This window comes from Cavia porcellus, unplaced genomic scaffold, assembly GCF_034190915.1.
Source record: "Cavia porcellus strain 051 isolate PalLab524CR breed Dunkin Hartley unplaced genomic scaffold, mCavPor4.1 scaffold_12, whole genome shotgun sequence".
NCBI lineage: Eukaryota > Metazoa > Chordata > Mammalia > Rodentia > Caviidae > Cavia > Cavia porcellus.
This window is the reverse complement of record NW_026947495.1, coordinates 24,506,996-24,530,777: the sequence shown is the minus strand read 5'-3', so window position 1 is coordinate 24,530,777 and position 23,782 is coordinate 24,506,996.

The following is a 23,782-nucleotide window of genomic DNA, read 5'->3' as shown; positions in this document are numbered from 1 at the left end:
TTGACGGGAAAGGTTTTGCTGTGAAGTCAGCTGTAATTCTGATGAGCTTTCCTTGATAGGTGATTTGTTTCTTTTCTCGAAGAGCTTTTAAGATTCTATTCTTGTGTTGAATTTCTGGAATCTTGACTATGATACGCCTGGCTGTAGATTTTTTTGGATTATGGCTATTTGGAGTTCTAAATGCCTTGTTTATCTGTATGTGAAATTCTTTTCTACTGGGAAACTTTTCTACCACGATATCTGTGAAAATTTTAAATATCATTTGTGATATCTCCTGCTTTTTCATTGACTCCAGTCTATCTTTTTCTCATCTATCAATAGCTGGATTGATTTCACATGGTCTTTTGCTACTTTTGAGAAATCTTTTTTCTCTTGTTCACTAACTGCAAGGCTGTCTTTAATATCTGTGATCTTGTTTTCATATTGGCCTAATCTGCTTTTGATACTTTTAGTGGAGGATTTATGGTCCTGAATGTGATCTTGAATATGTTTTATGGGTTCCAATTCTTTCCTATGCTGAGCTTGTTAATTTTTTTGTCTGTGTTTGCTCTAACATCACTAAGCATGGTGTGTATTTTGGTAATCTCTGTAGTTATCTGAGCTTATTTCTGATTTCATTTTTTTCCAGAGCCCCATTCAATTGCTTTATTGTTACCACTTCAGAGGGGCCTGGTAGGGGACTTTCAAATTGTCCCACCTCATTGCCTTCTGGATTTGCCTTTGATGAATTGGATGTTTGCAGTTGCATTTTGCTTAAGTGTCTTCTCATTTTCTTTTCTCTCTTTTTTTAGTTTAATTAGTTTAATTCCTGGTATGATGCTTATAAATTGCCCCAAAGTGGGTTGCTTTGTTACTAGTATTTAGGACTGTTAAGTGATAACTACTTCTTTGAGGTATCCTCCAGGTGTAGCTGGTTTTTGAGTTTTGAGTGTGTTGGAAGATCTTACCTCTTCAGTTTCTTGGAGATGAGAATTTGTTGCTTATTTGGCCTAGACACTGATTCTGTGCCACGGTATTTTCTGTAATACTTAGTCAACCTCAGTCATGAGATACCACAACTAATAGCTATTTAGGGCAATTATGACAATTTTGGCTATGGTTCTACCAATTACATCAAGCACAGGCTGGAAATTGACAGACTGAGCTAACCCTTAATTTGCCACTTTTAATCACATGAACTGTATTTGTGATTATATAAAAGATGTAAAACAAACCAGAAAATTATACTCAGTATATAAGTTCCTAATGTGTCAGTTTTGCCATCAGGTATTAACATTTAAAGTAAATTAAGGCAAAAATAGACAAGTAGAAGAAGAGGAAGAGCTTAGAAATAAGGTTGGAGAACAAAAGGGGGTCATACTAATTTTGGGAAACTGGTGCAAAGACTGAACTGGCAGTAGCTTTTTGGTAGGATAGTGGTATACCCTGTGCTCATTGAACTCATCAGTGCCTGAGCAATTTCCATGGGTCTGAGCCCAGCTGGAGTCTGGTGGGTGGAACTAGCAGCAGTTCTGGGTTCTGAGCCAGGTAGCCTGTCTCCGAAATGGCTCCTTGCTAATCACTCTCTCCCACATGAGAACTAAGTCCTCACTTAGTATTCACTTGCCACCAGCCATTGCAGTCCTCCATGTTCACTGCTCCCCTCCACTGCTGCATCTCTCTGCAGAGGCCTCTGGGGTCACCAGCCATCGCTGTTACTGTGACCATGTGTCCACAGATTTGAACCACTCCTGTTGCACAGTGAATCCCATCTCAGAAGGCACCACCAGCTACCACCTTCTTCATGGAGGTTTTTCTCTTCACTTTCTCTGTGTGCTTCAGTTTGCACTGTAGATTCTTCCTCAGTCTAGTAGACCCACTTCCCTCCTTGTCTTCCTCATTAAGTCTATGTTCCAGCATCTGAATGGAGCTCTTGGAGAGGCTGTTTTCTCTGCTGCTTATTGCTCCCCCATATTGGTCTTCCCAGGGTAATATTATTTCTTTTTTTTTTAATTTTATTTTGAAAGTGGTAAAATATAACAGAACAAGACAGAATAAAGCCAACTAAGATCGTACAGTGAAAGTGGTACAGAAATTCATAGCAGGTTAGCAGGATAACAGTAAAATAGGTATCACAGTATATTTCATTATCTTTATAATAGTTGTTCTTTCAATCACTTTATCAAAATGAGATGAAGGACAGAACATTATAGAACTTATCAAAACAGAATATTGAATAGAGCAGTACCATTAATCAGAATAGAGCAAAATAGTAATACAAATATTTGCCTTCAAAGAGATGGTAGAAGGAAATCCCCTTTATTTGCTATGGTCAACCTCCCAGGAGATGCTCAGATTTCTGGTTCCCATTTGCTAACAGGGTGGCAGGAGAAGGCGGGTGGGGGAAATGGGGTGTTTGACTCTAGGCCGTGCACCAGTAGGTTCACTATTGCTTAGCAGGGAGGCAGGCTGGATGCTTGGTTTCCTAGCTTCGTAAGTTCCAACATGGTGTGGATCTCAGAAGACACTGGTGATTCTCCCCCTGGAGGGGCTGTAGTCTGCCACACTACAGCCACTTAACAGGGAGGGGAGGTGTTTGTTTGGCTTCCCAGCATCCTAAGTTCCAACATGGCGCAGATCTCAGGAGCTGCTGGTGGTTCTCCCCCTGTAAGCTGTTTCTTTCTTTTTTATTTTTATTTTTTTGTACTGAAGAGCAAACTCATGCCCTCATGCTGGCAAGGTAGTGGCTTGTGCCACTGAACTAAATCCCCGATCCCTGATAATTTTGTTTTTTTGAGGAAAGAGAGAGCTTTAGAAAATAAAAATAAAGAAAACAAAATGAAACTACACTAAATTTAAATAAAAATCTCCAAAGTGGTGAGAGAGATTGAGATATAGAGACACTAAGGAGGAAGTATGAAACCTTCTCAGTCTCACCACTTCTACCTATTTCTTATCATTTTAATAATTGCTATATAAAGTAAATATCATTTCTATAATAAGGAAGCTAAAGATGCAAAGATTTGGTAACGTACCTAAGGCAACACAACCAGTAATTAACAGGAAATTGGTTTCAGCCTTCTGTCTCCAAAACCCACACCCTTAATTACCTGCTTCTTGTCTGGTAAAGTCTAAGAACCAGATGGACCAGGTTGGAGTAATCTGCTTTCAGTTCCCAAGACAGCATTGCTCCAATGGCTACAGTGGATGACCAGCCTGATTTAATTTCCAATGTGTTTCACACAGTTAAATGTTTACTGCACAGAACTCTTCACAGCTCTTGCTACAAGTGACTCACCCACAAGTTTGTGACATCTTAACTTGTCTAGCTCTATTGCTTTGATTACAGCCTGGGGTATGGTGGAAATGTCAAATGGTTACACAAGTTTCTCATACTCTCACTTTCTGCACCTGTCTGCTGGTGGAGAGCTGTAACATTCCATGGAGAGGCAGATTTCTGCTAACCACACTGAGTGATGGTGGTGAAGGACATAGTGGCTTGTGCTAATGCCAGGTCTTCAGCCCAGTGACTACAGTTGCCTGATGAGTTATGGTTCTTCCTCGTGATCGCATAGCAATCTGTAGACATTTTAAACAACTTGGAGAATTCACAGCTGGCCCTGACAATTTGACATTGTTCTCATTCACAGGGAAGATTATCTATGACTCCTCTGAGATATTAATTGAAATATTTGCAGTTTTCCTTGTTCTGTATGTGATGTTAATTACAGTGTACTTATGACATGTTGCTATGTATTTTGGCTAAGAGGCTGCTGAATCATTGAAGAGCTGCCATTTCAACAAGGGCTTTTTAAGGTGTTTGGACATCCTTCTTGTTGGCAGCTATATGTGTAATTTTTCTTCTCTTGGAATCCCCATGGGGATTTCTGTGTGCTCTTGGTAAACAGAAATAGTCTGCATTTCTTGGCATTATGATTTTTGACTGAAATACAAGTATGTGGATATGCTGCTTTTTCTATTAGACACCTGAGAGAATGTTTTATAATCCATTTCTTTGAAGCTGGGCTTAGTTCCCTCTAGGATTTTGGCTCTATGTTTGTGTATTACTCACCTTCAGGAACAACCCAGAGCCAGAATCCACCCTGGCTTGCTGTCTTCTGCAGATTTGACATTTTTCTGGTGCCACCCAGTGGCCAATTAGTAGTTTGATTTCAGGTCCTGGAACTGTGACTGGGTCTTCTAGACTGTAAAGGCAGATGCGTTATGTAAATACTGTCTGCTTTCTAATTGCACCTCTGGAGACCCTCAGACTCATTATTTAAGGAAGTCCCCAAATATTTGAGAAACTAAAGTACAATGGCCATATAGGAAGGTCTGAACTTTTCCCCCAAAAGACTTTTGAGGGTTTGTCCAATCTGGACATGAATTCTGCCTCTCTGTGGCTTGCTAACTGGTGATACCATGGTCGTTTCTCAATCTCTTAGCCTGACTTGTTCCTCTATAAAAAGGAGATGGTAATAATAATAGATAGTGAGTGTTGTGGTTTAGCTCTGAAATGTCCCTCAAAAGTCTCACGTGTTCAGAGGTGGGGCTTTTGGAAGGAGGTTGGAACACAGAGGTGCTATATTCATCAGTAGACCAATCCATTGATTAGCTCAGACATGCATGTGTTGTTAGGAGGTGGGCCTGGTCAGGAGAGGTGATCATTGAACAGATGACTGGCAAGGATTTTTTTTGTCACCCACCCATCCCTGATCCTGCTTCTTGACCCCCTTAGTTTGGGCAGCTTTCCTCCATTAGCTTTCCACCATGATGTATATGTCTGGGAGCCAGTCAATCATGGAGAACCCACAAATCCATGAGCCAAAATAAATCTTTCAAATCACACATGCTGGATATTTTATCCCAGTAACAGGAAAGTGACTAATACAGTAAGGATTAAATAAAATAATATGATATCAGAGCATAACACAGTGCCTGGTACATAATAGTAATAATAACCATTAATGGTATTCTGATTGTTCAGTATGCCTAGCAAAACCTGACGTGTAATACCTTATAACTCATTGCTATAGTAATAATAAATAAGTTCAAATTATTCAATTTGTCAATTTATTATTAGTTTATTGTATTTTACACATTCAAATCTGTGTATGGAATCTGCTACTGAACAAAATACTTAGAAATTTTTATAGATGTTTTGCCTTCAAGGGCTTATGTTTTATCAAGTGAAGAAATGGTCAACAAAATGATATTTCTGTGTGGTAGAAATGGACATAGAAGGGGGTTAATGGGGACTGTACTCCACAGCCCCAGGGTGGGGTCTAACTGGGTGGAAGGAAAGGAGAGGAAGGGAAGGTTGTATTCGCCACTGCCCATTGAAGAAAACTAACGTGGCTGAGAAGAGAATCAGAGATTAGGTGATCAAGGGAAGAAGGTAATTATCCAAGAAAATTGTTCATCTTTTTCTGTTATCCTGAATATATTAGTTTTCTAGGGCTGTTGTAACAAGTGATCTCAAACTGAGCATCCTGGAACGATACACATGGGTTCTCTCATAACTCTGGTATTTAGAAGTCCAAAAGTGGTGCCAAGAAAGGCCTTGTTCTCCTATAGTCTCTAGGGAGAATCCATTTCACGCCTCTTCCAGCTTCTAGGTTCTGCATGCCTCCTCTCGAGGACCTAGAATGTACAGGAGTGACAGTTGGTTACACTGTGATGGTGTGGACTCCTGAGGAGAGGTTAGAATCTCCTTGGCTTACCAGTGAAGACACGATTTCTGAGGACATCAGGTGGGAACATGGGGGTCTTCATTCTGCAGATTCCCTGGTCTGCCTTTTGACTCTCACTGAAAATAAAGTCAGACCTTAGATTTAGTGTTTTTTTGGGGTGTGCAGTTTCTTTAGTGTCAGAAGTGAATTCCACTTTAAGGAAATTTGACACATGCAACTACAGATAAATTTTGGTCTGGCTCTTTGCTCTATGAAAAGGTTCTTTGATGTAGAAAAAGGATTTGTCATGGAATTTAAGATATAATAATTGAAATATGATCTGAGCTACAAAAACTGTTTGTATATAATATGGTAGGAACACATGTGTTTCTTATCTAAGTCACGAAGAATAAGTAACCATTAAAATAAAAATGATAAAAACTGACCTTGTTCATATAGTGAAAAATTCTTTAAAGAACCTGGTATGAAGCCCTGTATTTTCCATTTATTAACAGACAAGAAGTCTCAGGAAGGAAGGAAGTATGAGGGTTTTTTGGTGGATATGAAACCATGACTCTCCAAGGGCTGCCTGAGGAGCTTTAGAGGTGCTTGGTTCCAACCCAGTGCCTGGCACTGAATTGACTCTCAGTAAAAGTCTGTGTTTTCCCTGTTTCCTGAAGAGTCAAGCTGGAACATAACTTCACTGTGGATATGTATAGACATGCAGGCTTGTATAGCTCCAGATTGGCCAGAGAACAGACAGGCCCTATGTCTATGGCCAAGTGAAGTCACAGTGAGTGAGAATACATGGGCTTCTTTTCAGCACAGGCTTCTCTGTCCCATCATACAGGAAAGGAAAAACAGGATTATTCATAAGGCAGAGATATTAGTAGGCTGAAAGACCCCTAGTATTTAGTTTCTAGAGACTTCCATTTGGGACTGGATTACAGTGCCAGTTGGGAAAATCCCTATTGTAGGCCAAGTGGGTAGAAGAGAAGGGACCACTGAGGTAACACAGGCTTCTGATGTTCCCTCCTTTAGCATCCTGGGAAACATGAACCTCATCTCATGCTTTCCTGGAGAAGGGTCAGGAAAACTGGCAACAGAGTTTAGGGACAATTGAAAGTCAGTCTCAGTCTTCTTCTCTCTTCCTTTTCCTTTTCTTTCTCTTTTCCTGTTTTTCTTTTCCTTTTGTCCTTCTTAATATTCCTTTTTCCTTATTCTTATTCAATACTTTCCTAGTATTTTGTAATTTCTGAGGGTTGAACCCAAGCCCTTTTCCCTGAGCTATCTCCCCAGTCCTTTTTGGTATTTTTATTTTGAGACAGTGCCTCCATAAGTCACTAAACATTGTCTAGACTGGGGCTGAACTTGTGATCGTCCTGCCTCAGCCTTCCAGAGTGCGGAGATTACAGGAGTGTGCCAATATACCTGGCCGCTCCCACCTCTTTCACTGTGCTTAATTAGTCTGTTTTGTCTATCAACCCACTTATTCCTGAGTGTGACAGCTCCTTTCTTTCCCCTTCACACTTGTGCCTTCTCCTATTAGCTTTAAGCTTATAAATCCTTCTTTCCGGGTGAGACATATGTCCAGCTGCCAAATGTGCATCCTCCCTAGCTTGTCCCATTAACACCTCCAGTTAACGCACCTTCAACTGAAACCACTTCTTGCACGCACCTACCCAGTTGTATGCATCCTGTATTTTACTCCTTTCTCTCCTGCCACCTTGATAAGCTTGACTGTTTTCTTACTTCTGTGTCATCTTTTCACGTCTCTGGGTCATGTTCTAATACTTATTGAACATTCCCTTATGAGTCTTTGGCTTTCCTGTTCTGGTATATCCTCCATAGAACCAATGCTGTCTCTTTCTGAAAATGCAAACCAGGACACTTCTTTTTTAAATGTGTATTAGCATATGTTTGTAGTACCTTGTGACTTAATTTATCATGGGGAATTAGTACATGTACACAACTCATCTTGATTCTTTTTATTTCCTCTGCCTTGCCTCCCTGCACTCCATCTCTTGTTTCAGATTGAAGCGTTTCTTTCACTTTCAGTGGCTCCCATCTTCCCTTTCAGGATAGGGTTTGCTCTCCCTGTTAAGTCAAGAAGGGCCTCCTGGGGTCTCCTCCCTGTCTTCCTTTCTTCTCACCTTATTCCCTCCAGGTCACACTGTGTCAACATCCCTTGTCTCGGAGTTCCCCACACAGGCTATGCTACTTCAAACTTCTCTTTATACTTGACAGACTTGAATACAGCCTTTGATTTTTTATTTTTCTCTATAGAGTTGTCTCTGACTTTCCAAACCCAATTCTTCACTGCTCCCTCTGGGAAATTGCGGTAGCTCATACCATTACACTTCTATTGTTGCACTTGAAATTGCTTTTTCAGAGATCCTGTTTCCCATTAGACTGTGAGTGCTTGAGGGCAGGGACTGAGTCATATTCATTTCTGTGTGACCAACTTCTGGCTGAAGGCCATAATGTCAATATTAAGTAGACACTCTGGTGCAGACCTCAGGAATTTTATAGGAGCCCTTTAGACATTTAGTAGAGAGAGCTGCAGGAAACCATCTGTCCAACCCTTGTGTCCCTCCCACGTGGCTCTGAGCCCTGCCCTGCTATCGGAGCTCCTCAGGATTCCCTATACTTCTCAACCATAGCATCCCACTTACTTGATAAATTTTTGAACTCTTTTTCCTTTTCCAACTCTGCTATCCTTTGCTTTTCATTAAGCAAACTGATTTGAGTAATTTCAACAAAGTATTAAAGCTGATAAAAATAATAACTATAGGTATTCTTTTTACTTTTTTGTTATATAACAGCTCCTCATTTATGCTTTAGTGAAGATTCTTATGACACATGAGGTTTTCACAAAGAAATTTTAGAGTACAGTTTGCACACCATTAAAACAAGAAGTATTATTTTTATATGAACCAGGTAAAAAGTTCCCAAATAATTGCTGACCATAACTAAATTTTTTTCAGCATGACATATCAGTTTCTTTAAAAGCCTCCCAAAGTTCATAAAGAAGATTATGAAACACCATAAGAAATTAGAGTCATTGTCTGTGCTTATCTACATGTTTCACCTTCAGGCAAATTTACCAGCTCCTTTTTTCTTATGGCATTTTTGTTCAGGTGTTGCCCTCTTCTCTGTGTGCTAATTAATCTGTGCCCATCATGACAGTCCAGTCTATCTAGTTAAAGGTTGGGCTAAGGGGGAGCTTAATTCTGGCTATGACTCAGTTCTGACAGTGAAATATTGAGGAGGATCTGCAGGAGAGTCTTTCAGCACAGGCACTGGCACTGGCACAAATGCACAATCTTACTGTACTGGACACTATGGATCTGTTTGGAGGCTGGGAAGGGGTGAGTGAAGACCAGGGGACGCATGTGAATCCTTAACCTGCTATGACACTGATGCTGCTGAATTAACTCACTAAGAGCTTTTTTCCACTGGGAATTCTTTTGAGTCAACAAATCTTCCTTTTTGCTTTTGCCAGTTGTTAGAAAGCCATAAACAAAACTTGTAAATGCAAATTTTCTAGATTAGACTACTATGATGTAGAAAAATTCATAGAAAGAATAAAGCTACCAAAATGAATTTAAAATGTAGTGGAACATCTGAATAGATTTATAACAAATAATGAAAGACTAGATTGGTAATCAAAGGAGTTCCCCAAAAGAAAATCTGAAAACCAGATGGCTCCACTGGTGAGCTGTACCAAACATTTAAAAGAAAACTAATGTCAGTCTTTTAGGAAGTCTTGCAAAAACTAGGGATGAAGAAAATACTTCTCAACTTATTATAAAACAAGACAAAGACAACACAAGAAAACTGTCCTTTATAAATATTAACCAATATATCTTATGAATATAGACCAAAAATCCTCTATAAACACTGTGAACCTATCTAGCAACATAAAAAAATACTATGTACTGTGGTTGCTAATTGTTGATATGTCAACTTGTATGGATTATGAAATGCCTAACACATTAGTGGAGGACAGTTCTGGGTGTGTCTGTGGATGATGGACAGGTAAGTACAAATTGTGGAGGGAAGACCCACCCCCAATATGGATGCTACCAATCAATAGGCTTGCAACCTAGCAGTAAGGTAAGAAGGTAAGAAAGGTAAGCAGAAGGAAGTCTTCCCTTTGCTCCCTCAGAGAAGCTCTGGTGTTCACTTTTATCTTTGGATGATCATCTCCAGTTCCTTCAGGCTTCCTGTGCAGATTCTCCAGCTTTCTGATACGAACTCACATCAGAATCTGTAGTGAGCTACAGGACTTTGACCTTTGAGTAGCCACTCTCCAGCATGCAGATGGCCATTTTGAATTCTTCCACCTGATCCTGTAGGAAGCCATTGTAAGCCTATTTAGTAAATCTTTTATATAATTATGTATAATGTCTGTTCCTCTAGTGAACCCTGATTCATATACCATGATCAGCTAGGACATAGTCCAGCAAAGTTTGTTAAAGAAGGGTCTGGGGTGCCTGCATCCACCTCCCATGTGTCTGGAGGACTGTGGATTTCTGAGTGGGCAGGTGGGCATCACTAGTTCCAGAGGCCCAGTGTCCAGGGGTAAGTGCCCCACATACTCACCCCCAAGCCTAGCTTGTTTAGGACCCTCAAGCCTCCCAGGTGCAGTGAATGAACTAGGCAGGTGGGAGGCACCTACATTTGCCTCCCTGTTCCAGCTGCGCTTGGAGAACTGTGGAGTTCTAAGCAAGCAGGTGGGCGTCCACTGTCCCTGGAGCCCAGCTTATTTAGGACTGTGGAGTTCAAAACAAGCAGGCGAGCACCACAGGTTCCAGAGACCCAGCAGCCTGGGGGAACTGGGTGCCAGAGTCCCAGGAGCTGCAAACATAGAAGTGGATTTCCAACAGACCCTTAGCTTTCGAATTAACACTTCAAACACAGAAATACAGGAAAATGACAAAAAAAGGACCAAATTACAACCTCAAACCTCCAGTCCATCTCAAGAAAACCCTAGGAGTGATGTATATAGAAGAGAATATATGCCATACACCTCAAATATTGGACATAATAGCTACTGAAATAAACAAGCAACTCCAGGAAGCTTTAAAGGAATTCAAACTCGAAATAATCTCCCAAGTAAAAGAAGAAATGATAAAATAAATGAAAGAGATGCTGAACATATCTAAAGAAAACAGTTAAAAAATTGGAGGAACTAAAAAAAAAGATAGAATCCCTAGATGAGCAATATAAGAAGCAAACAGAATACATAAGGAAGATGCACAGAGATATACAGGAAATCAAAAACTCCACTGAAAGCTGTAAACACCACCTCAATGAAAGTGAAGATAGAATTTCAGACCTTGAAGACAGGATTGCAGCTAGTGAACAGGAAAGGAAAGGTCTTTTAAAAATAACAAAGAATCAGGAAATAACAATTCAACAGCTGCAAGATGATGCAAAGAAAAGCAACATAAGATTGATAGGGATTAATGAAAAAGAAGGGGACAACATAAAGGATGTCAAGAGGCTATTTAGAAAAGTAATAGCTGAAAATTTTCCAAGCATGAGATCAGAAACTGACATCAAGTTCAGTGAAGCATATAGAACTCCAAATAGTCATAACCAAAATAAAACTACACCCAGACATATAATAATCACCATCCCAGAAATCCAACACAAGAATAGATTATTAAAAGCTTTCAGAAAGAAAAGACAGATCACTTATAAAGGAAAACCTATCAGAATTACAGCAGACTTCTCAGCACAAACAATAAAGTCAAGAAGAGCATGGAGTGAAGTATTCCAGATCCTAAAGGAAAATGATTTCCAACCTAGACGGATGTACCCTGCAAAACTATCATTCAAAATCAATGGTGAAATAAGATGCTTCCAAGACAAACAACAGCGGAAGAACTTCATGATCACCAAGCCAATCCTGCAAAAAATATTGAGAGACACTTTAGATACACAAAGGAAAAAACCACTAAGCAAAGCAGATAATTAAACAGAACAGAAACATAAAAATGCAGCAGCAGAAAGATAACATGTCAACAATAAACTAACATGTAACAGTTATAACCATTAATGTAAATGGTCTCAATGCACCAATTAAAAGAAACAGACTGACAGAATGGATCAAGAAATAAAATACAACCATATGCTGTTTACAGGAAACCCATTTAACCCAGAAGGATACTCACAGACTGAAAGTCAAAGGATGGAAAACAATACTTCATGCAACAGGAATCCAAAAAAAAAAAAAAAAAAAAAAAAAAAAAAAAAAAAAAGCAGGAGTAGCCATTCTGTTTGCAGACAATGTGAACTTTAAATCAACAATGATCACAAAAGACAAAGAAGGTCACTACATACTCCTTAGGGGAAAACTCCAAGAAGAAGTGTTAACTATCTTAAATATATATGCACCAAATTCCAGAGCACCCAGTTATATAAAACTATTAACAGAAATTAAAAATCAGATTATCAGCAACACAACTATAACAGGAGACCTTAACACACCATTGACATCAAGGGACAGATCAACCAGACAGAAAACCAGCAAAGAAATAACAGAACTGAATCACACCTGTGAACAAATGGACTTGATAGACATACACAAAGTGTTCCATCCAACAACATCAGAATGCATATTCTTCTCAGCAGTACATGGGTCATTCTCTAAAATAAACCATATTTTAGCTCACAGAATGTATTTAAATAAATGCAAAAGAGTTGAAATAATCCCTTGCATGTTATCTGATCATAGTGCTTTGAAATTAGAAATTAATGATAAAAGATACTGCAAAAATCCCACAAACACATCGAAACTGAATAACACACTCTTGAGTAATTAGGGGAAATTAAAGAAGAAATTAATACCTTCAAGAAAATGAAAATACAGATACAACTTACTGGAATGTGTGGGATGCAATGAAAGCTGTCCTCAGAGGAAAATTTATTGCACTCAGTTTCTACATCAGGAAAACAGAATGAATACAAATAAATAACCTGATGCTACACCTCAAACAGCTAGAAAAAGAAGAGCCAGTCAAGCCCAAAGCCAAAAGAAGAGAGGAAATTATAAAAATCAGAGCAGAAATCAATGCAATAGAGACTAAGAAAACAATCCAAAGAATCAATGAATCAAAGAGTTGGTTCTTTGAAAGCATAAATAAAATTGAAAAGTACCTAGCCAATCTTATTTTAAAAAGGGAAGAAAAAGCTCAAATTCATGCAATAAGAAATGAAAAAGGTGAAATCACTACACTCTATAGAAATACAGAAGATCATCAACATCTATTTTGAAACCCTCTTCTATCAAACATTTTATAACACAGAAGAAATAGATTCCTAGAAACATATGAAGTATCAAAGCTAGATCAAGAGGATGCAAAACTGCTGAATAACCCCATCTCTATTAATGAAATTGAAAATGTAATTAAGTCCTTACCTACAAAGAAGAGCCCAGACCCAGATGGATTCACTGCAGAATTCTCCAACAAATACAAAGAAGACCTAATGCTAACACTCCTCAAACTATTCAATAAAATTGAAAGGGAAGTAACCATTCCCAAATCATTCCTGGAAGCAAATATTACTCTAGTACCAAAACCTGAGAAAGACCCAACTAAAAAAGAGAACTATAGACCGATCTTCCTAATGAACACAGATGCAAAAATCCTCAATAAAATATTGGCAAATAGGATGCAGCAAATCATCAAGAAGATTATACACCATGACCAAGTGGGATTCATTCCAGGCATGCAGGGATGGTTCAACATATGTAAATCAATAAATGTGATCCACTATATCAATAAAGCCAAAAGTAAGAATCACATGATCATTTATATAGATGCAGAAAAAGCCTTCGAAAAGGTCCAACATTCATTCATGATAAGAACTTTACAGAAAATTGGAATAGATGGTCTTTACCTCAATATAATAAAAGCCATGTATGACAAACCAACAGCCAGTATCATACTAAATGGCCCAAAATTGAAGGCCTTTACTTTAAAATCAGGCACAAGACAAGGATGTCCTTTATCACCACTCCTGTTTAATATAGTACTGGAAGTACTAGCCAGAGCAATTAGACAAGAGAGAGAAATAAAAGGGGTAAAGATAGGAAAAGAAGTTAAATTATCATTGTTTGCAGATGACATGATACTCTACATAGAAGACCCCCAAAACTCCATTGAAAGACTCTTCGATACAATAAATAAATTCAGTAATGAAGCTGGATACAAAATCAATACTCAGAAATCAATAGGATTCTTATACACTAACAACAAAATCACAGAGAGAGAAATAAGAGAAGCCACACACCTCACACTAGCAAGCAAAAAAATGAAATATTTAGGAATTACTCTTACAAAAGAAGTGAAAGACCTATACAGGGAAAAATATAATACACTGAAAAAAGAAATTGAAGATGATCTCAGAAAATGGAAAGACATCCCTTGTTCAGGGATAGGAAGAATAAACATTGTGAAAATGGTCATTCTCCCAAAACTCTTATACAGATTCAGTGCAGTCCCAATAAAAAGACCATCAACATACCTCACAGATCTAGAGAAATCACTCTTAAAATTCATCTGGAGTGAGAAGAGACCTAGAATAGTAAAGAGACCTAGAGTAGTAAAAGTAAATAGAGACCAAAGCAACAAAGGCAAGGCAGGAGGCATCACAATCCCTGACTTCAAGTTATACTACAAAGCAACCGTAGTAAAATCAACATGGTACTGGAATCAAAACAGAGCCCAAGATCAATGGATTAGATTAAAAGATACAACCACAACTACAAACACACTCAACCACCTTATCTTTGATAAAGGGGCCAAACAGGTTCACTGGAAGAATGACAGTCTCTTCAATAAATGGTGTTGGAAAAACTGGCTCTCCATTTGCCGAAAACTAAAACTAGACCCATGCCTATCAGCATGTACTAAGTTAAAATCTAAATGGATCAAAGATCTGAATATTAAAACAAAAAAACTAAATCTATTGGAAGACAAATTGGGTAGAAACCTGGAAGACATAGGGGTAGGTAGAGAATTCATGAACAGGACTCAAACCGCACAGGAAATACTTCCCAGAATCAATAAACTGGGACCACCTCTTATTAAAAAATTTTTGCATGTCAAAAAAAAAAATCTCCAGCATAGTAAAATGAAAACTCAAAAACTGGGAAAAGATCTTAGTGAACTGTCCCTCAGATAAAGGACTTCTGTCTAAAACATATAAAGAATTTTAAAAAATCAGATCCCCAAAATTCAAAGATCCAATTCAAAAATGGGAATCTAAGATGAATACACATTTCTCAGATGAAGAAATAAAATGGCAAATAAATACATAAAAAATGTTCATCATCATTAGTCATTAGAGAAATGCAAATTAAAACCACACTGAGATACCATCTCACTCCTGAAAGAATGGCCAGGATCAAGAAAACCAACAACAACAAATGCTGGAGAGGCTGTGGAGAAAAAGGAACTCTCCTGCACTGTTGGTGGGAGTGTAAACTGGTACAACCTTTGTGGAGGTCAGTCTAGAGATTACTCAGAAAAGCTGGGATTGGAAGTCTCAATTTGTTCCAGGTATTCCACTTCTAGGCATAGTCCCAGAAGAACTGAAAGCATCATACCACAGTGATATATGTGCATCTATGTTTATAGCAGCACAATTTGTAATTGCCAGATCTTGGAAACAACCCAAGTGTCCATCAACTGAGGAATGGATAAAAAAGTTGTGGTATTTTTATACAATTGAGTACTACTCAGCTATAAAGAATGATCACATTGAGATATTTATAAATAAATGGCCGCAGCTTGAGACCATACTCATAAGTGAAATAAATCAAACTCACATGTGTGAATACTGAATAGTTTCCCTAGTGTAAGAAAAGATTCAAATATATAAAAGTATGTGGTAATCATGATTCCCCATTATGTGGCCTTGAAGTCTTATAAAGCTTTCACTCGTTAATTGGAATGGCTTTATTCTGGGCTGCTTAATATTATTGCCTGTGATGAAATGAACAGCTATTTTGAAGAAAACAAGACATCATAATAGCTAGTGCTGATTTAATATCATCTTGTTTTGAAGCCTTACCAAACTGTTGCTCTTCTTTCTCTATTGACTGGTTTTTTATCATGTTGTATCTTACTGGATTTTATTATATGTGATAGTATAAACAAAAATTTTTATAGGCAAAGAGATAATATAGAAACCATTGTTCATTTTCTGTTAGCTGGTTCTAAATACCCTGTAAAGAGTTCTAAATACCCTTTCATCCACTTGAATGGTATCACACTGTCTTGATATGTCTCATGGTATAGTACACCAAGTTATATTCAAATACTTCAAGGAAAAAGATACTATGGTAACTACTATTAAGTCGGACTATTTGGTGGTAAAGCACTAGGTTGCTGAAATGGTCATGCTTTGACCTGTATTGTTATGTTGCTGTGTCCTCTTTTATCTCAATCTCCCCCAAATTCATTAGAAAATTTATTTATTTTTAATTAAGGGAAAAAAAACATTAGCAGGATGTATTGTAGCAACTTTTTGATTTCCTATTAACTTGATTTGAAGTCCTGTATTACTCCCACTACCTTGTTTTGACTCATTAGACTCTGTTTCGCTCTGTTTGATAGTATCAAGTTTGAGGGTATAGGCAACTACTTTGAAGGCAATAAGATTCACTATGATGCCCATTCTGGTTTGACTATTATCTTCTTTTGAAGTCCTGTAATGTTTACAATGTTTAGGTTTTATTGGTCTTGTTCTGTACTGTTTTGTTCAACTTAATTATACCTAATGATATAGGCAATTCTTTTTAAGGAAGCAGGTGGCATTATGGTAACCATTGTTGATAATCTTGTACTCTGTTTTTACATCATGTACCATGTCTATCCTAGGTTTTGACTGACAGCTTTGTTTTGTCATATTTGGTTTTATTTTCTTCCCAAAAAAAGTAATAAGAACGTTGGGAATAATAAAACCCAAAATGTATAAATTTTGTTGTAAAAAAAAGAGAGGAAAAAAAGTGCTCTAAAGGATACAACTGCAAGTATGTTTAGGTGTGTTAGGATAGATGCGCATATTACGGAGTTTTTGTTGGATCATTGAACAAAACTGTTTGCAGTCTCACTGTTTGAATGTCCACTTTGTATGCTTTGATCCTGTGACTTGAGCAACTACTTCTAAGATGACAATGTGTAATTTATTAACTGGTGATTTCTTACTGTTTTTTTTTTTTGTAGTCCTGTATTACTTGTACCCTTACACTGTTTTGTCTTGTTTTGTTTTTTCTTTTTAAGTAAAATTTTAAAAAACAGAAAAAAGTTTGTTAAAGATACAAAAATTAATATAATACAATATTAATAAAGTACAGAAATTGTGATCATTTCAATAGGTTCAGAAAAAGACAAAATTTAACATTGTTTAATTACCCTGATTTGATCAGAAGTTGTACAAATGTGTTGAAATATTTTATATTCCTCAAATATGTACAATTATTACATGTTATCAATTTTAAAAATGTTTTATTTAAAGAGAAAAAAAGAAAAAAGGGTAGAGATAATACAGAATTTCAGAAAAATAAACAGTAAGAAACCACTAGTTGATAAGTTACATATTGTCATCTTAGAAATAGTTGTTCAAGTTACAAAATTGAAGCATACAAAGTGACGTTCAAATAATGACACTGCAAACAGTTCTGCTCAATGATCCAACAAAAATTTAATATGGTTATCAGTCCTACATACTTGTTTTTTTTTAATCTTAAAGAGGGTAAGATTAAACATGACAATACAGAACAGAACAGCTCATAAGGTAACAATTTAAAGAAACACAGATTTCAAAGCAAGTCCACTGGAGATCTTCACTGTCTATCTTATTGTCTCTAGTTTTCTTCCAAATAGTTTTTCCCATCTTCACACACATTAAATATATACTGAGCATTATAGAACTAATCAAGTCATTACAGGATGATGAAGGCTTTTTAGGTTTTCAAGACTAGATTTTGGGGAAGTCAATAATGACTACGATAATGTCTCTCATTCTCTTCGTAGTACCTATCTTTATCTTTACATATGCTGAAATTGAACATAATAGACTAGACTAATATCACTCTGAACAGTGAGTAATAGTATTGCTAGATTTTATATCATAATGCTGCAGAATTAGCATTGGGTTTCTTAGTGTCTCTTCTTCAGAGTATCTGTTCATTACATTGTGTTTTATATAATCTGTTCCTGTAAATAGTTTAGAAATTATTCCCATGTGTGAATCTCTACATGTATATCTATCCTTTCTGTATTTTAGGGAAAAACAGATCAAAAAAAGACAACAAAACAAATTTCTAAAAAAACATGAAATGAAAAAGACATATAAGACCCCAATATTAGGTGATCTATAGTAGTTACTATGCTTTCTTTTGTTATTTTCAATAGAATTGTCCATATCATCAGGCATTATATAGTTAAGTATAGCATTACATAGGTATTTTTATAAAAACACAACTTTGAAGACATTGTAGGACTTGAAAGAAGTTAATAATCAAAACTGGAATGGATATCTTTTACATTTAGTCATCTTCAGAGTAGTTGCCTCTACTGTTAGACTTGATACTATGAAGCCTACCAAATTTGAATAAAATCAGCCAAGTTGCGTCTAACAAACCAGATTCAAATAAGATCAGTCATAGTAAGACAATGTAAGTAATACAGGGTTTCAGTGTAAGTTAATAGGAAATTAAGGATAGTTACCATGGTATAACCTGCTATTTTTGGGTTAGATGTCTGTGCTCTCAAATCTGATATGAATGGACAGACCGGAACAAAATAAAATCAAACTAAACAGAGCGATAAGACTACTGTGTCTTTTAAATCCTGATACACTGTTAACAATGAGCTCTGCCTTCCTTTTTTATGCTATTTTTCACCTTTCCCATTCTCAGGATGCTTTGTATGTTTTTGGTGTCACTAGCCCCTTTAGTTTTTAGATTAGGGGGCCAGCCTGTTGTCTATCTGAGTGTTGCTGAACCTTTTTACCCCTGGGCTTGATCTTGAGCTGTACTCCTTTATTCACTAAAGTCATAGGGTTCGCCTTCCTCCCAGCTGTGTAGTTCTACACTGCCCAAAAGTGTCATCGTTTTCCAGTCTATCTGCAGCTGCTGGATGAGTTGTCCCTATTTCTCTGGTTTCCTGTCACATATAGATTTGCTTTCTCATCTTTGACTTTCAGTTTATTAACCCTCCTTCCAGTTGAGTGTATTTCCCATTCAGAGCATCTCAATGGAGCGATAAGACTACTGCAGCTTTTTAACTGATACAGTTTTAACAATGTCCTCTGCCTTCCTTTTTTAGGCAATTCCTTACCTTTCCCCTTCTCAGGATGCTTTGTATGTTTTGGGTCCCACTAGCTCCTTTAGTTTTTAGATCAGGGGTCAACCTGTTATCTATCTGAGTATTGCTGAACCTTTTTATCTGTGAGCTTAATCTTGAGGTGTACTCCTTTACTTACTAATGCCACAAGGTTTTCCTTCCAGCTGTGTAGTTCTACACTGCACAAAAGTATCATAACATTCCAACCTACCTGTGGCTGCTGGACGAGTTGTCCCTATTTCTCTCTGGTTTCTTGTCAAAATAGCATTGTTTTCTCATCTTTGACTCTCGGTTTATTAACCCTCTTTTAGGTTCAGTGTATTTCCTATTCAGAGCATCTGGATGGGTCCTGGCTCCTAATCTATTCTGCTTGTGTTTCTTTTTTGTTAGTGTATCAAGGCTATCTATATTAAAGATTATAGCTTACCATCTCTGCCTCATTGCTGCTATTCTATTCTTCTGCTATTATTTGTCCCTTTACTCCTTCATTCCACTGTCTGCCCCATTCATTGAGGCCTTTCTGCTACTGTTGCTGGAATCTTGGTATTTTTTCCTCTCTCTCTGGAATGTCCTTCAGTATTTTTTGTAGGGTTGGGTTGGTGGCCATGAACTCCCACAGTTCCTCCTTGTCTTGAAAATATCTTGTTTCTCCATTAATTTTGAGAGAGAGTTTTTCTGGGTACATCAGCTTTGGTTGGAAGTTATTTTCTTTCAGAGCTTGGATTATTTCCCCCAGGCTCTTCTCAATTTGAGAGTTTTTGTTGATAAGTCTGTCATTTTGATGATTTGTCCTTTGTAGGTGATCTGCTTCTTTTCTCTGGCTGCTTTTAATATTCTGTTCTTGTGGTATATTTCTGGAATCTTGATTATTATATGTCTGGGTATAGATCTGTTTTGGTTGTAGGTGGCTGGAGTTCTGTATGCCTCATTTATCTGGACATCATTTCTTTTTCCTATGCTTCTTAATTATATCTGTGAATAGTCTTTGTAGTTAATTTGTGGTTACTCCTGTTTCTTCACTCACATTTTTTATTCTTAAGTTATAAATCCTCTTGTCATCTTCTACTCTTTGAATTGTTTCTTCCTGGTTCCTTGTCATTTTTAAGAGATCTTTCCTTTCATGATCACACATCATAAATCTCTCTTCAAGTTTTGAAAGGCTAACTTTAGTTTCTGTCAGGGCATTTTGTCAGCTTTCAATGGAGTTTTTAGTTTCCTGGTAATCTCTTTGGATCTGTTTTATGTATTCTAGATTTTGTTTATATTCTTCATCAAAGGTCTCTCTTCCTTTTCTGAGTTCCTCCGTTCTTCCATCTGTGTTCTCTTGGGAGGTGCTTATCATTTCTTTAATTAATCTTTTATATCTTGCCTCATTTGGATAAGTGGTACAGTTTTAAGTTGATCTATGAGGTCACAAAGATATTTCTTTATGTCTGCTGATACTGTGTCTAATATTGCATGATTACTACACCAGTTCTCTTTTGTATTTACCTCTCCTGGGCTTATTTTTTCAGGGTCAGCAGCTGGAGTTTTTTTTTTTTTTTTTTAATTTCTATCTCTTGTCATGTTTCTGGTTTCTTTCAGACAGGTGTGTCCTGGGGGTTTCTGGCCCTCTCCTTATTGCTTAGGGTCTTTCTGTAGCATGCTGACTGGAGTTTTGCTACACTCCCCAATTTACTGTTATCTGAGGTACACACAGGGATGCAGGGACAATGCAGGCTAGCCTTGAGCCTCTGAGCCAGTTGACCTGCAATTTCCTTCAGCAACTTAGGCTGTACCTTGTGGATGTCACAGAGTCGTGACCTTTTTGTCCCTGACTACTGGGTCCCAATCAGAGGCGTGGCTCAGCCCCAGCAGAGCCCACCAGTCCTCTCTGCACTAGGGGCAGCCAACTGATGACACCACAGCACCAGGCTCTGCCCAACTCCAAGGTGTCCTCCAGCCAGCGACAGCAACCATGGGACCCAATCCCTAGCTCTCAGCAGTAATCAATGCAGTTCTCCATCTTGGCTTCAGTCTGCACCACATCCTCCCACCAAGGACTCTGGACTCAACAGTTCCCGTTATCGGTGGCCATGACTTCAGCTCGACCTTGAATCGTCTGACTCCCCAGCACTCCCAGCACAGCACGGACCAGTCTCAGTGAGCACATAGGGCTCCAGCCCTCCTCTTGCATTTTTCCTTCCTCTGCAGAGGTAGATTCTAGCTTGATGTGGTTTTTCCACATCTAGATCAGCATCCTGCCTCTTCAGAAAAATGCGCGGTGCCTGGCTTTGGCGCCCAGGCACATGGTCCTCTCTGTGGCCTCCTCTGGCACAGCCAGGTGGTTCTGGCTGCTCCACGGGGACCCGGGGCCCAATTTCCAGTACTCACCAAGAGCCAATAAAGCGCTCTACCTTGGCTCTGCCACATCTTCCCGACAAGAGCCCAGGACTCATCAACTCCCATTATTGGCAGCTGCGGCTTCAGTGTGACTTTGGATCATCTGATTCTAGAGCATGCCCAGCACAGCATGGAACGGGTCTCAGTGAGCATGTCGGGTTTCAGCCCTGAACCTGTGCTTTTTCTTCCTCTTCCTAATTTTATTTTCCCCTTCAATTTCCTCCTGGCTTAAAAAGAATCATTCTCCAATTGTCTGGCCCTCTCCATGTTGTCAAATTCTAGCATCTGAGCTGTTTTCCCCACAGAGGTTCTTTATCTAGCTTCCTATCAAGCTGCTATTTTTTCCAGTCCAATTTTAAAAATGTTTAAGGAGATGGAAATGATAAATGCCCTGACCTGATTATCACTCACTCCTAGTTGTATTGAATTATCAAAATATTTTCCATAAATTTGTACAAATAAAATATTCAAAAAGCCAATTAATAAGAACAACAATATAAGAATACAAGAGAACTTGGTCAATTTGATAATGGAAATCTATGAGAAACCTACCGCCCATATAAGACAATGATTAAAACCTAAAATCCTCTCTCAAAGATAAAGAACAAGATATAGATGGCTACTTTCATTACCAATGGCTACTTTCAGTACTATATTGGAGATTTTAACCATGCTAATTAGACAAGAGGAAGAAATGTAAAGTATATATTTTGGAAAGGAAAAAAATAAAACTATCTCTATTTGGTGGCTTGATTTATATGTACGGACTCTTAAGGAATATACAGAACCCCAAATACTATAGAGCTAATACTTTCAGGAAGGTTGTGGGATGTATGGTCAATATCCAAGTCAACTGTAATTCTGTACAATAATGAAAAAAAACCCAAAATGAATTTAAGAAAATGGTCCCATTTTCCAACGCTTCAAAAAAATAAAATATTTAAGTTTCACAAAATAAGTGCAATAAATTGTACACTGAAATCTATAAAACATCAAAATAAAAAACTAGGTAAAAGTGAAGACATGTTCATTAATTGGGGGATATAACATTGTCAAAATAATATTCCCCAAATTGATATACAGATTCATTGCAATATATTTCTTTCTTTTTATTTAGCTTTTAAAAAAAGAGATTAAAAGAAAAGAAAATAATAAGCAACAAAACAAAAACCAGTAGAATTGATACAGGATTTTGAAAAAAACTGATAGGAAATTAACAGTAGTTATTATATTGCACACTGTTATCTTCAAAACAGTTGCTAAAATTGCAAGATACAGGCATGCAAAGTAGATTAAGCAATAAAGGCATTCACAGTTTCTTTCCCCAATAGTAGGATCAATAGTACAACTATCTTAACTAATACATACATATATAGTAGGATCAATAGTACAACTATCTTAACTAATACATACATATATATATATATGTGTGTGTGTGTGTGTGTGTGTGTGTGTGTGTTGTGCATTTTTTTTCCTTTTCTTCTTTTTCCTTTTTCCTTACCCCAGTTCTTTCCTTTTGAGCTATTTCATTCCATTTCCCAATGTCCATGGTACATTTTGGACCTTATTTAATCTTTCAGTTTCTTACACAAGGAAGCCAATATGATGTTTATACATGTAAATCTGATTTTCACATAAGTATGGTCTCTAGTTGCATCCATTTACCTATAAAAACCTCAAGTTTATCCCTCTTTATAGCTGAGTAGTTTTCCATTCTATAAAAAACACATCTTTTGTATCCATTCCTCAGCTGATGGGCATTTGGGTTGTTTCCAATATTTAACTATTACAAATTGTACTGCTATAAACATAGGGTGAATATATATCACTGTGGTATGAAATTTTTAATTCTTCTGGAAAAGTACCCAAAAGGGGAAAGCTGGGCCAAATGGGTCCTTTAGTTCTAGCTTCCTGAAGAATTTTCACACTGATTTCCATAGTGGTTTCACCAGTTTACACTCCCACTAACATTGAAGAAGTGTTCATTTTTCCTCACAGCCCTTCCAGGACTTGTTATTAGTTGATTTCTTGATAACAGCTATTCTTTCTGGAGTGAGATGGAATCTCAGTGTTGTTTTAATTTGCACTTCTCAAATTACCAATGATGTTGAACATTTTTTCACATATTTATTTGCCATTTGTATTTCTTCATCTGAGAAGTATGTGTTTATCTCAGATGCCCATTTTTTGATTGGGTATGAATTTTGGAGACTTGATTTTTAAAAATTCTTTATACATTCTTGATAAGAGTGCTTTGTATGAGAGACAGTTGCTTAAGAATTTTCCCCAATTCATGGGTTTTCTTTTCACCACATTGGAGATTTCTTTTGACATGCAAAACTTTTTAATAAGATGAGATCTCAGTGGCTGATTCTGGGA